The 13,592-nt window shown below is 37.7% G+C and overlaps 1 long non-coding RNA gene across 2 annotated transcripts in view; it reads left to right on the top strand.

Moving 5' to 3' along the window:
* LOC140510745 (uncharacterized) overlaps nt 1-13,592 on the top strand; it is a 39,174-nt gene that overhangs the window by 11,634 nt on the left and 13,948 nt on the right. The window lies entirely within an intron of this gene.

The following is a 13,592-nucleotide window of genomic DNA, read 5'->3' as shown; positions in this document are numbered from 1 at the left end:
ACACACACACACACACACACACACACACATACACACACACACAATTTTTGTTGTTCAAGTTGAATCAGTACCTTGAACAAATCATTTGATCTCTATGGACTTAATTTTTCATGAATGTAATTGTTCACATTTAAACAGTACTTTAAGGTTTCTAAAATACTTGACATATATCATTATCTCATTTGATCTTCGCAACAACCCTATAAAGTAGGTGCTATGATTAGCCCCATTTTACAGATGGAAAAACTGAGCTGAAAGAAGTTAAGTGACTTGCCCAGGGCCACAGAGATAGCAATTTTCTGAGGCAGGATTCAAACTCAGGTTTTCTTGACTCCAAGTACTGGCACTCAATCCATTAATTTCTCATCTATATGTAAAATTTATATATAAAATGGAGGGAAAGAGAAGTTGGACTAAATGTTTTCTAATTGCTTTTCCAGATTTAAAATTTGATTATTCTAAATATCTGTTGAAAAATCTCATCACACAAAACTCAAACTACTCTGATAACATGAAGTTTATAAGGTTCCATTCATCTATAAATTTGCACTTCTATCATGGGTCTACTGTAAAAGTGGTAGGTGAATTCTAACCTTGCTTCCCTTTACCTAAGAAGTTCATTAGTAGTTCTAACAGTACCTTTACAAGAATCAAATCAAAATATTAAGCTTTTTTGTTTGTTTGCTTGTTTTGAGAGCACTGTGCTAAATTGGGGGAGGGAGAAGAAGGCTTACACGTATAACAGCCTGATAATCCATAGATAATATCATTGAAATAAACAAAATTCATTCAAGTGGTGCAAAGTTTAAAGGGAACTTCATCCCTCACCAGCCTGTGCAAAGCACAGCAGATAATGATGCTCCCCCAACGTAGATTCCTGTTGCATAGGAGAATTTGCAGTATATCTAGTAAGATGTTGGGCACAGTCTCATCAGCAAGGGAATATGGAAGATTGAACTGAAAGCCAGAGGAGAGGGAAAGAAAAATGAGAGGTAAGGCTAGGGGCTTACTCTGGGCTGCATCTAACTCTTTACAGTATTATCAACAATTATCTAAATTCATGCTGGTGTTAGGTTTCAAAATTGTTTACCTCCTATTGTTACCAATAGGGCTTCTTCTGGATAATGCTGGGACTAGACTTTTGAACAGTGATGTGACAGGGCTATATAAACATTGAGTTTTTATCCCCTTCAGGACCTGAGGGACTTCAACAATCTGATGACAAAGGACAATGCAGGGCCAGGCATCCATATGTTAGCATTTGTCCATGAGGCAAATCATTACATCCTTCTGTTCCATTGTTTGCATTGCTGAGCTAAGAAGTGATGTTTAGGAGTAGGGATGTATAGAGTCACACCCTCCTCTTAGGACTTAGGATAGCTTGGGAACTAATGTGTTAAGAGTGTAGGCAGTCTGACTTTAATTCCTTATTATGTGTTTCGCATTTTACTTTATGTAAATACTCTTTTGTATTACTGTGGTGTCTCAGGATTAATCTTGGTTGGTTAGGTGGGAGGGTAGGAGAACAGTATGGATAAGTGGGGGTGGGTGACTAGTAGTTTAATAGGTGGTAAAATTGAATAGGTTGTAAAAACCTGAATATAACATTTGAAAACTATAAAAATGCCACGTGAGATTTAACGGAAAAGGTCATTACTGACAGGACAATCAGGCAAAGCTTCCTGGAGGAGGTAACATTTGAATTTGGCTTTAACTGATGGGTTGGAATTCAATAGGCAAAGAGGAAAAAGGGAGGCCTTTCCAAATATGAGCAAGATAAGCTAAAGCTTAGAGGAAGCAAAAATGCAGAACTTGTCAATAACAATAATATTACATTTGTATATTGATTTAAGATTTGCTTCATGTTTTGAATACACCTTATCATTTGATCCTCCACAAAGCTTTTGAGGTAGGTGCTATTTTGATCCCTATTTTAGAGATGAAGAAACTTAAAGGAGACTCAAGGAGATTAGTGACTTATTGAAGGTTCCATGGCTAGTTAGTGTCTGTGGGAGGATTCAGGTGAGAATGTCTATTTTGTTTAGAGGAAATTAATGTGAGGGAGGGGATGGAAAAGTAAAAATGCTGCCAGATCCTGGTGAATCTTAATTACCAGGCAAATTTTTCAATTTTATCTGGCAATAAGGAAACATGGAAGATTTTTGAGCTTCAAAGTGGCATGACCAAATCTAAGTATTAAGAAGGTTAATATGGGGGGAGGGCAGAATGAAGAATGGATTGGAGATGGGGAGTAGAAGCAGGAAGATTTGTAAGGAAACTTTCCACCATCCAACCATATGGTAATGAAAGCTGTATTCCAGGATGTTTGCAGTAAGAACAGAGAGGTGGAGAAGGATCAAGGGGTGTTATGGAGACGGAATCCAAAACAGTTCGCAACTGCTTGGATATGGGAGTGGATAGAAGGGTCAAAGAGAACCTTAACTTTTCAATACTGGGACTGTGAGTGAATGGTAATACTACTAACAATAGAAAAATCAGAAAGGACAGCAGCTTTCATACCATAAGTTTGCCTTCGAATATGTTGAATTTGAGGTGCTAATAGAACACCTAGGTGAAGATGTCTTGTAGGCAGTTGACCATATGGGTTTGGAACTCAGAATAAGAGTTCAAGATCAGAGATGAGATTTAAAAGTCATTTGAATAGGGGTGGTTGTTGAAGGTGTGAAAGTGAATATATTTGTCCAGAAAGAATGCAGATGAACTGATGCTGACTGAAGCGAGCAGAACCAGAGAACATCCACAACCAATGCCGTTAATACATCACTAGAGTACACAGTACAGCAACAGGGATGATGATTAACTATGACAGACTTAGCTCTTCTCAGCAATACAATGATCCAAGACAATTCCAGATGAACATCCAAAGAAAGATCTATGGAATCTGAATACAGACTGAAGCATACTATTTTCACTTTTTTTTGTTTGGGGTTTTTTTTCCCCATGTTTTTCCCTTTTGTTCTGTTTCTTCTTTCACAACATGAGTAATGTGGAAATATGTTTAACATGATTGCACATGTACAACCTCTATCAGATTGCTTGCTGTCTTGAGGAAGGGGGAGGGAAGAGAGAGAGAAAAATTTGGAACTCAGAATCTTATAAAAAAAAGAATGTTGAAAATTATCTTTACATGTAATTGGAAAAAAAATACTATTTACAGGGGGGAAAAAGGCTGATCTAAAAAAAAGAATGTAGAGAGGAGAGAGAGAGAGAGAGAGAGAGAGAGAGAGAGAGAGAGAGAGAGAAGAAGCAAGGGCAGAGATTCTTAGTGAGAATCTACCTAAAGGGGTAAAGAAATAGATGAAGAGCCAATGGAAACAGACATAGGAGAGACTACAGATGACTAAAGAGTTAGAAGAAGAACCAGGAAAAGTATGATATTTCTAAAGCCAAGGAACAAAAAAGAGTATTTACTAGAATGTGGGAGGGCAATGATGACAAGACTGTAAATTTGTATAGTGATATAAAGTTTGCTTGTCTCATAACAACCTTCTAGGTCATGCATGTATTAATTTTCCCATTTCATTGATGAAAAAACCATGTCTCAGAGAGGTTCAGTGCCTTGCCTATGGTTACGCAGTTCTTTAATGGCAGAGCCATGAATCCATGTCTTCTGATCCCAAATACAGTTGACTTTATATATCATACTGATTCTAAACAGTGTCAATTCTGCAGAGAAGTCAAGAAGAATGAACTTGCTTGGGCCAGGAAAGGCCAGTGGATCTGGTGGTTAGGAAGTCATTGGTTTGAGACAGCAGTTTCAGTAGAGCAGTGTGGTCAAAAGCTGTGGTGTAAGAACTTGATGACAAAATTGGAAGTGATGTATCAGAGGCACTGGTCGTACATAGCTTTTTGAGAAGTTTAGCACTTTTGACTCAGAGCAATATTACTGAATACTAATGGAAATAAATGTGTCTTATCAGACCAAACATATCCTTTGTTGTTATTTGGCATTTTGAGCAATTTAAAAAATATGTGAAAAATAAAACTCTCAATACATATCTGCATTGTCTAGCAAAACAATTTCCCATATTGGCCATTTCCAAAAATGTGTGTTTCTTTCAGCATTTTCAGTTCATTACCTCTCTGTCAAGGAGGGGCATGTTTCCTCTTCATTCTTTTGGACTCTGGTTTATTATTTCATTGATTATTTAATTGATTAGAGTTCTAAAGTCTTTAAAAGTTGTTTTTCTCTTTAATGTTATAGTTTTATACATTGTTCTTGTAGTTCTGCTCATTTCATTTTACATTAATTATAGGGGTCTTTCCACTTTCCTCTAAAATTGTTCATTTCATAATTTCTTATGGAATAATACTATTCCACTACATTCATAAACATATTTTAGGTTCCCCAATATATTTGATTATCTCAAAAAGGGGTGCTATAAAATACCACTACTATGTGTCCCAAAGAGAAAAAAAAAATTCAAAAAGGAAAAGGACCTATATCTAGCTACAAAAATATTTAGAACAGTTATTTTAGTGTTGGCAAAGAATTGGGAACTCAAGTATTTTAAAAGTGCATGTTAGAAACTGTTTTTACATGTCATTGGGGGAAAAAATAAAATATTACATTATACCAGATAAAAAAAGAACTGCTATAGTATTTTTGTATATATAGCTTCTTTTCTTCTTTTTTTTTGATTTCTTTGGGGTAAAGGTCAAGTGGTGGCAGAGCTGGGTTACATACATAATTTAGTAATTTTATGGGCATAGTTCCAGATTACTTTGCAGAACGCCTAGGCCATTTCAAAGTTTGACCAACAGCACGCTAGCATTACCACAGCCCCTCCAGTATTTAATTTCCCATTTTGCCATCTTTGCTAGTCTGATAGGTGTAAATAGAACCTGGAAATTGCTTTATTTTGCATTTTTTATTGGTTATGTAGAACATTTTTTTCATATAGTTGTTGATAGTTTAGATTTCTTCCATTGAGAAAACTGTCTATTTGACCACCAGTCTCTTGGGAATGGTCTAGTCTTATAAATTCAATCGGTTTCTTATGTATCTTGGAGATGAGGTCTTTATCAAAGAAACTTGCTGCAAAGTTTTTGTTACCTATTTCCCTTCTAAAATACTTACATTAAATGTGTGCAAAAACTTTTAATCTTATATAGTGTCCATTTTATCTTGTGTGATCCTATCCCTTGTTTAATTATGAACTCTTGCCCTATTCAAAAATTTGAAAGGGAATTTTTTACTTGCCCTTATAATTTAGATATAAACTTCTAAGTTTATATACATTCTTAACTTATCTGGTCATATTGTGTGATGGTCTATACCTAGTTTCTGGCAGACTTCCTTCCAGTTTTTCCATTAGTTTTTGTCAAATATTGAATCCTTCCCTTGGTAAATGTGATTTGGGGGCTTATTAAACACTACGCTACCAGTGTTGGCTTCTATATGTTGTGTACCTTAACTGTTTCACTAATTTTTTTTAACCAGTACAAAATAATTTTTAATGATTACTGCTTAATATTCAAGTTGAGATCTGGTACTGATAGGTCCTCTTTATTTCCCACTTTTTTCCCCATAATTACCATTGAGATTCTTGACCTTTTGTTCCTCCATATGAAGATCATTATTTTTTTCTTGACCTGTGTACCATTCTTTTGGGAGTTTGATTGCTATAGCACTGGAAAAGCAAATGAGTATAGGTAGTATTGTCTTTTTTATTCCATTGACTTGACCTACTCATGTGCAACTATTATTTCTCTAATTATTTAGGTCCATCTTTATTTCTACAAAGTTGGATTCATATATTCCCTGAATGAGTCTTGTCATATATAGCCCTGAATATTGTATAACTTCCATAGTTATTTCGGATGGAATCAAAACTCAGTCACTGAACCACACTGCCAAAGAGGAATGGAGAAAATGTACTACATCATCTTGTTACACACACACACACACACACACACACACACACACACACACACTCACACACTCACATATAAGAGGCATTTCAACATACTGACTTGAATGGGTGGGACTCTTGATAATACCATTACTAATAATATATAGGAAGTATTTATTGAAAAAAATGTGCCAAATGCACTGAATTTAAAGGAGATACATTTGAATTTTTAAATCATTGTATTGCTAAGATATATGCTATGTAAAAAATTTTAAATCATGTAAAAATGAAATAAAAAATAAAATTTATAGCTCAGCTTGTGAAAAACTAAAGCATTATGCTTCTCTCCCCCCTACAAACATTTTAGCAGTAAAGAAGAAGAAGAAGATGAAATGGAAGTTCAGTAGAATAGAAAGGTCAAGGAAAAGTAGAAGATAGAAAGGGAGGCTTAAAAAAAATATTGGAAACATTCCAGGATGTTTGTAGTTAGAGAAACCAGTGTTGGGAGAGACATTGAAGATGCCTGAGAGAGAGGAGAGAGAGGGTGTGTGTGGAAGGGGGTTGGAGAATGGTGACTTCTAGAGAAGAAAGAATAGGATGTAGGGATCAAGAATTAACCTTAGTGGAAGTAGAGAACTTTTTCTATGACAAGATGGAATGAGAGAGCTGATAAAGCTTTGCAAACATTTTGAGGAATGAAAGATAGAAGAGAAGGAAGCTTATGTCAGAAAATCTCAATCTTCTAAGTGAACTAAGTGAACTGTTATCTTCTGTGGCTGGACAGGATCCCAGTTGAAGGGTGAAAGGAAGGAGTAAAGTATTTGCAACTGCCAGAATGGGAGGAAAAGATAGGCTATAAGGATTATGAAACAGTAGTGAGCACCATCACGGAGTATGCAAATATGAACTTGCTTTTGTGATTTTGTCCAGTGGTGTTCAGCAGCCTGGGAACAGAATGAAAGAGGTCAGATGTCATGAGGAGTGTCCCCAGGAATGGGAATTTGCAGGGTGAGAATTTTAGAAGATCAAGAAATTCTCAGGTTAATGATATGTTTAAGTATCAAATTGTGGCATCAAGACTGGGTCTGGAGACAAAGGAAGTCAGTGTGAAAAAGACTAAGAGGAAATTGGAGGTCACTACCAGAATGAGGAGGAATAGGTTTCATAGAAGTGAGAGTAGGGCAGCTAGAAGGACAGAAGGCTGTGGTAAGAGAGTGGTCTTTAGAAGCTCCAGATCATGGAGACAGTGCAATTCTAAATGAGGAGAAAGGCAATAAATAATGGTGAGGGGATAAGGTGGGTACATGAGGCTGTCAGAGTTGAGGAAGTTGGAAGAACATTGTAATCAGGTTTTTGGAAGTCTCACTGGTATGAATAACAAAGTCCTTGAGGATGAAGGCTGGGAATAGTATAGAGAAGACTGTGAGCCAGGTGTTAGTCATTGAGAATGTGGGGAAATGATTCAGATGTGCATAAATGGCAACCACAAAGATGAGGAAAGAGCACAAACAGATTTCATGTACTTCAAAAGAGCCAAATTTTGTTTTTGTATGTTTAGGTTTTTTTTTTTTTTTGGAGGCATAATGGTCAAATTGTCTAGAAATGGCAGGGGTACACCAGTCCTCCATATATGGCTTTGAAATTTGGTATCTTCATATTTGCTACAGTTTAACTGTCTGATAAAATGGTTTAAATTGAAATAGGGAAAAAATGGAGAATTCAGTTTTGATCTGGATCACAAATAAAATCATGTAGTTAGCACATAAATAAACCAAATTGTAGCATTCTGGAGCTGGAAGAAACCTTAAAACAGCTCATTCCTAGCTTTTCATCTTACAGATAAGGATCCTGAGGTGAGATCAAGTGACTTGCTCAAAATCACACATTATTATTCAAAGAATTGCATGATGGGAAAATGGTATGATTAAGTGATAACTAGAGAAGACTTGTGGCACCTCCCTCTCTTTAGGAAGTTCTATTCAGGGACAAAGAGCAAACGTCCATAATTTATCAGGATAAGTGGAATATGCCTGCTTCCAGAGATAGTTATTGCCTATCATACAAAAACCAAAACCATCAGGAAGATGCTTTCCCCATGTGTGTATGGCATCATGTTAGATGCTACTTGAAATAAGCTAAAAGAAGATCACTCTCCTTGCTACTAAAAAAAACAAGGAAAGTACTAAGTGGAACAGAAATTGAAAGATGCATTTGCATTATACAAAAAATTAAAGCATTTATCCTCTATTGATAATGCACTGGCAAGGTTGTGGGTTGGACAAAATCAGAAATGTTTTTTCCACTTATTCAAGAAGACTCTTGGGGAGTGCATGGGATTTTAGAAGCGGTTTCTATTCCAGGAAGTAAGGGATTTGATGAGGGCAGTCCAGACCTGGAGTGTGGTGTGAGAGAAAGCTCAGAAGAGTAAGGTAGATGAATGATCACAGGATGTGCCAAGTATGGAGTATTTGCAGAAGTGGGTGGACTAGAGGGAACAAATATTTATTAAACACTGACTATGCTCCAGGTAGTGTTGTAAAACTCTTTAAAAATATTATCTTACTTCACCCTTACAACGATCCTTTGATCTATTATAAAGGATGCTATTATTTCCCCATTTTACAGATAAGGAAAATGAGGCGCACAGAAGTTAAATGACTTGCTCTGGGTCACACAGCGATTAAATTGTCTGTGGCCACATTTGAACTAGGTTCTTTGTGACTCCAGGTCTAATACTGCATCTCTTGTGCCATCTAGCTGCTGAATTAGAAAACAGAAAATAAGGGAAATGAGCTAAATTTAGGGGATCTAGGAAAGGACCTAGAACTTGAGAGCATAGCTCCCGATATTTAGGTTGAGAGGAAGCCATGAAGCATCTCAGAAATTGCGTTGAAGTGGTCAAAGTAGAAGAGAGAAGAGGGCTTTGCCTCTATTGGTCAGGATTGACAAAAAGAATGAATGTTTAAATTATACCACAAAGACTGGGGCCCAGGAGATTTGGGTTTCAGTTCAGGCTCTACCACTAAATAGATGTCTGAATATGGTGTTTCTGTGCCTACTAGAAGGTAGTTTCTATTTTCCTAGCCAGCTTTTCCTCCCTGAAAAAAGAAAAAGTTCTAAGTCTGGACTGCACCCATCTTGTAAAGCCTACTCTAGCTCTAAGATTCTTTGCCTCTCTAGATTCATCAGGAATGATTGAGGCCTGAACTAAGGAAGGAGAGTCAAAGACAGTCTAATTCACTGGAGTGAGGAAAAGTGATGGATTTGGAATAAGGAGGGACCTGCTTGAATCCTGCCTCTGAAACATACTTACTTTGTGACCTTTGGTCTGAGATCAGTCCACTAGGAGCCACAAAACATGGCTTTGAAATCTTGTTCCTCCACTCCTCCACCTCAGGTGACCTTTGGGCTAATCACTTAACTTGAGTCTCAGGTTTCCCAGGTTTATTGTTATCAGATAAGCTAATGTGGGTGAAAGTGTCTCTGCAATAACATACATAGAAGGATTCCTAATCAGAGGATGTTCTCTCAATTCCTTGCCACCACTATATTTGAAGGTACTGAGTGAATAAAGTGAGGCATCTACATATACACATCTATCTATATCTTTCTATCCATCTAGATCTCCTTTGAATTCCCTGCCACCACCCTATTTGAAGCTGAGTTTGGGTGCACTTCTCTGTCTCTTCATATATACACATATGTGGATTATGTACATGTATACCTATACCACACATGAACATATTATATGTTTATACATACGTGTGCATGCACATATGCATATTGTCCTAAATAAAATTGATTTCAGCATCAGGAAGACTTCGGTTCCAGTTCTGCCTCAGATACATATGACCAGATGGCTCTCTAAAACTAATCTGCATTGCTAAATGAAGTTCCTCACTGGGAGGATATATGAAATCTATTCTCAGATCTGGGACCTCCCCTGTGTAGGGGGTGCCCAGTGAGAAAATTCCCTCTACCAATGCTTAGGGGCATGGAGAGTTAAGTAATGTTTCCAGGGTCACTTGGTCAGTGTTTGTCACTGATCCTGGGGAATTTCTCTTCCTTAAGCTTAATTTGATCATCGTACCCAAACTGGCAAAATATATATATAGTGGGTGCTTAATACATGTTATGCTCTTTTTCATTAATACTGAAAAAGATTTGTCAAAAGAAAAACTTTTTTAAAAAATCCCTTAAAAGTCCTCCTCAGCTATCTCCAAGTGACAATGGTGGTAACCTTGGATTCTTGAAGGCTGTCCCAGGTTCTGGCAGGTCCCCCTATGCTGAAAAGGCATTAAGTAGGAGTCAGATAACAAACGTAGATTGAGGACTGTCACGGCTAATAATTTAGGAGTTTCATCACCAGGGTGCCTGTTGGATGATGAGTTGTTCTCCCACAAAACCTCACAAATACTTGGCTGGGGTTGTAGTGTATTTCAGTGGAGGGACTATCCCGCTGATGAAATCACAGTTCTTTGACATTCATGAAGTTACTCTTAAAGTTACATGTAAAGGAGGAAAGGCAATATCATTTGGATATTTATAAAGCAAGGATGGTCACAACTCTACCAGCTTCACATGAATATCTGTGCTTCTCTCTCTCTGTATGTGCATATGTATATATGTGTATGTATATACATGTACATATGTGTATGTGTGTATATGTATATATGTGTGTACATATACGTATATATATATGTACACCAAGCACATAGCAGGAGCTTAATAAATGTTGATTGTTTGATCATTATCCCTGGACCTTAAAGAAGTCTGAAGAGCAATGAGTGAAGGGAGTTTCTATTTTCCTAGCCAGCTTATTCCATTAAATGACAGTGTCCACACAATCAAGTATTAGAATCTTTATTTCAAACACCCTAAAGTTATTTTTTGATGCATGTCATATATGCAGTAACTTTCAATAGTCTCAGCCGATGTAGGAGCGGGGAATTACATTAATCTTTCCTCAGTCCAGAGCTTAGCATAGCGTCGCTAGGGCTTAGCACTGAGCATGGCACATAGTAGGTGGTCAACAAATATTAGTTGATTGAGACAGTGGTACTTAACCTTCTGGTTATCATAGACCCCTTTAGGTACTACTATCAATCCCTTCTGAGAATGTTTTTAAAAGCATAAAATAAGGACACCAACTATTTTGAAATGCAGTTTGCAAAATATTTTAAGAGACGGGCTCACGAATCCCAAGTTAAGAGCCCCTGGTAAGGTATTTTTCTCTTTCTTTTTAAAAATTATGCAAGATAGCTAACATTTCTGAACATCAGAAGTTCAGGTATGCTACTAACTGAATCTGATAAAAGCAAATCTTATCCCTTGGGGCAAGCACCACATGCTTGGGGATTGGGGGTGAGGTACAAGACAACTTCAGTTTGGGTAAGGGGAGGCAGGGAATAGGGATGGGGAACAGGGAAGACAGCATCCCACAGGGTACAATTTAAACTCTGGTACACTAAGTGGCAAAGAAGCCATCCCAGGACACAACAGCTAGGTGCCAGGTTGCGAAGTTCCCCTTGCCTGTATCCACTGGGCTAATTATTCATGCTAACCAGGTGATAATTTCAGTTGTGAAATTTTCAAAGCACTATCATGATTACTCTCTAAATTTTGGCATTCTTGGGTAAAGCCCCAGTCACGTGAGGCTAGTTATGGCTATAGCAGTTTCGGCTCATGAAGAAATTATAAATGGAGCGGAGAGAGCCTTGGCTTTGTAGTCAGAGGATCTGGGGTCATATATTGACTTTGTTCCTTGCTACCTGCATGCCCTTGGACAAATCATTCATCTCTCTGGGTTTAATTTAATTATCTATAAAATAAGGAGGTTGGATCGTATCAGGTACATGAATATTTAAAAAAATTTGACAACTATATAAAAATAATTGATTTCCCTTTGCAATCCTTTGTATTTTGTTTTATGCATTTAAAAACATTATTCTAAGAAAAGGGGCCATAGGCTTTACCAGACTGCCAAAGAGGTCCATGATCCAAAAAAGGTGAAGAACTCCATTCTAAACCAAAAGTACAGCTTGTTTGGGCTTGTCTTTAAGAACATAATGTAAACCTAAGAAAGGTAACCTTTATAGCCAAATGTGGTAGAAAAAAAGGAGTCTGCTATAACTGTCAAGGGGCTTTTGAGCAGGAAGGGACTTTAGAGATTAACTAGGCTAATACCCTCATTTAATAGAGGAGGAACTGAAACCTAGGAAAGACAAATAAGAACAGTAATGAGAGCAGCTAATATATAGAGCACTTGGGATGTGCCAGGCACTGTGCTTTTTACAACTCTTATCTCATTGGATCCTCACAACTTTGGGAGATGTGGGTGCTATTATTATCCCCATTTTACAGATGAGGAAACTGAGGCAGAGGTTAAAGGATTTGCTCAGGATCATACAGCTAGTACCTGAGGCAGGATTTGAACTAGGATGTTCTTGACTCCAGTCCCAGCATTGCATCCACTGAGCTCCCTGGTTTGTCTTGAACTGCTCCAGATAACCCAGGGGGTAACAAGCAGCACTCCCAGCACCTCCACTCATTACATCTTCTTAACACAGGGTAAGAATCTGTTGGATATCATCATCTCTGTCTCAGAAGACTTCCATTCTCTTCATTAGAAACAGAATTTTTTATCTGGAATGTACCTCAGAGGCCATCTAACTTCAAACTCTCATTTAACACATTAAGATACTGAGGCTTGTCCAGACTCACAGAGCCAACGGGCAGCTAGGAAGCCAGGTCTGACATCGATAAGACTCCTCTCATCTTGTGGAGTTCAAATCTGGCCTCAGACACCTAGTAGCTGTGATGAGAATGGGCAGGTCACTTAACCCCATTTGCCTCAGTTTCCTCATCTGTCAAATGAGCTGGAGAAGGAAATGACAAACATTCCAGTATCTCTGCCAAGCAAACCCCCAATGGGGTCATGAAGAGTCAGACACAACTGAAATGACCCAACAGAACCAGAAAGTAGCTGAGCTGGATTAGTCTCAATCCCTTGTCTTCTGGCTCCCAGCCTGATTACTTTTCCTAATTTTAAAAATGATTTCCATTTGCAACTCCAAACTATAGTTGTCAGTATTCTTGTTTGTAGACTCCTCTATTTGCTGTTGGTTCAAAAGGAAGGCATCTTTCCCATTTCTTCATTTCTTTTTCTGTTAGCTCTCCCTATTAACTGGCTTCTTTAGAAACTGGGTCATACATAGAATTTAAACAATCTTAAAGTTCAAGCCTAAGGTTTAGATTGACATCCCTCTTAAAATATTAACATCTTGTAGTTTCCATCTTGACAACATCTCTCATATGCGTCCCTTTCTCTTTCTTCATTCACACGGCTACAGCCTCAGTTCATGCCCACATCACCTCTTGCTTGGACCACTGCAAGAGTCTTCTAAGTAATCTCCAATCTCTCTACTCCAAACCATCCTTTACATATATGCCAAAGTGATTTTCTGGAAAGTTACCCCATCCCTATTCGATTAACTTGTGGCTCCTCATTACCTTCAAGATGGAATATAAAGTCTTATGTTTAGTATTTCAGGCTTCTCACAATCTGATTCCTTTCTATCCTTTTGGTCTTCTCACACCTTACTTTTCTTTATACATTGTACAGTCCAGTAATACTGGCCTGCTTGAAGTTTCTCACATACAATATTCTATTCTGGGCGGGGAGTGTCTTTGAACCACCTGTCCTCCATGCCTGGA

This window comes from Notamacropus eugenii, chromosome 1, assembly GCF_028372415.1.
Source record: "Notamacropus eugenii isolate mMacEug1 chromosome 1, mMacEug1.pri_v2, whole genome shotgun sequence".
In the NCBI taxonomy this organism is placed as follows: domain Eukaryota; kingdom Metazoa; phylum Chordata; class Mammalia; order Diprotodontia; family Macropodidae; genus Notamacropus; species Notamacropus eugenii.
This window is presented reverse-complemented; position numbering and strand designations above follow the sequence as displayed.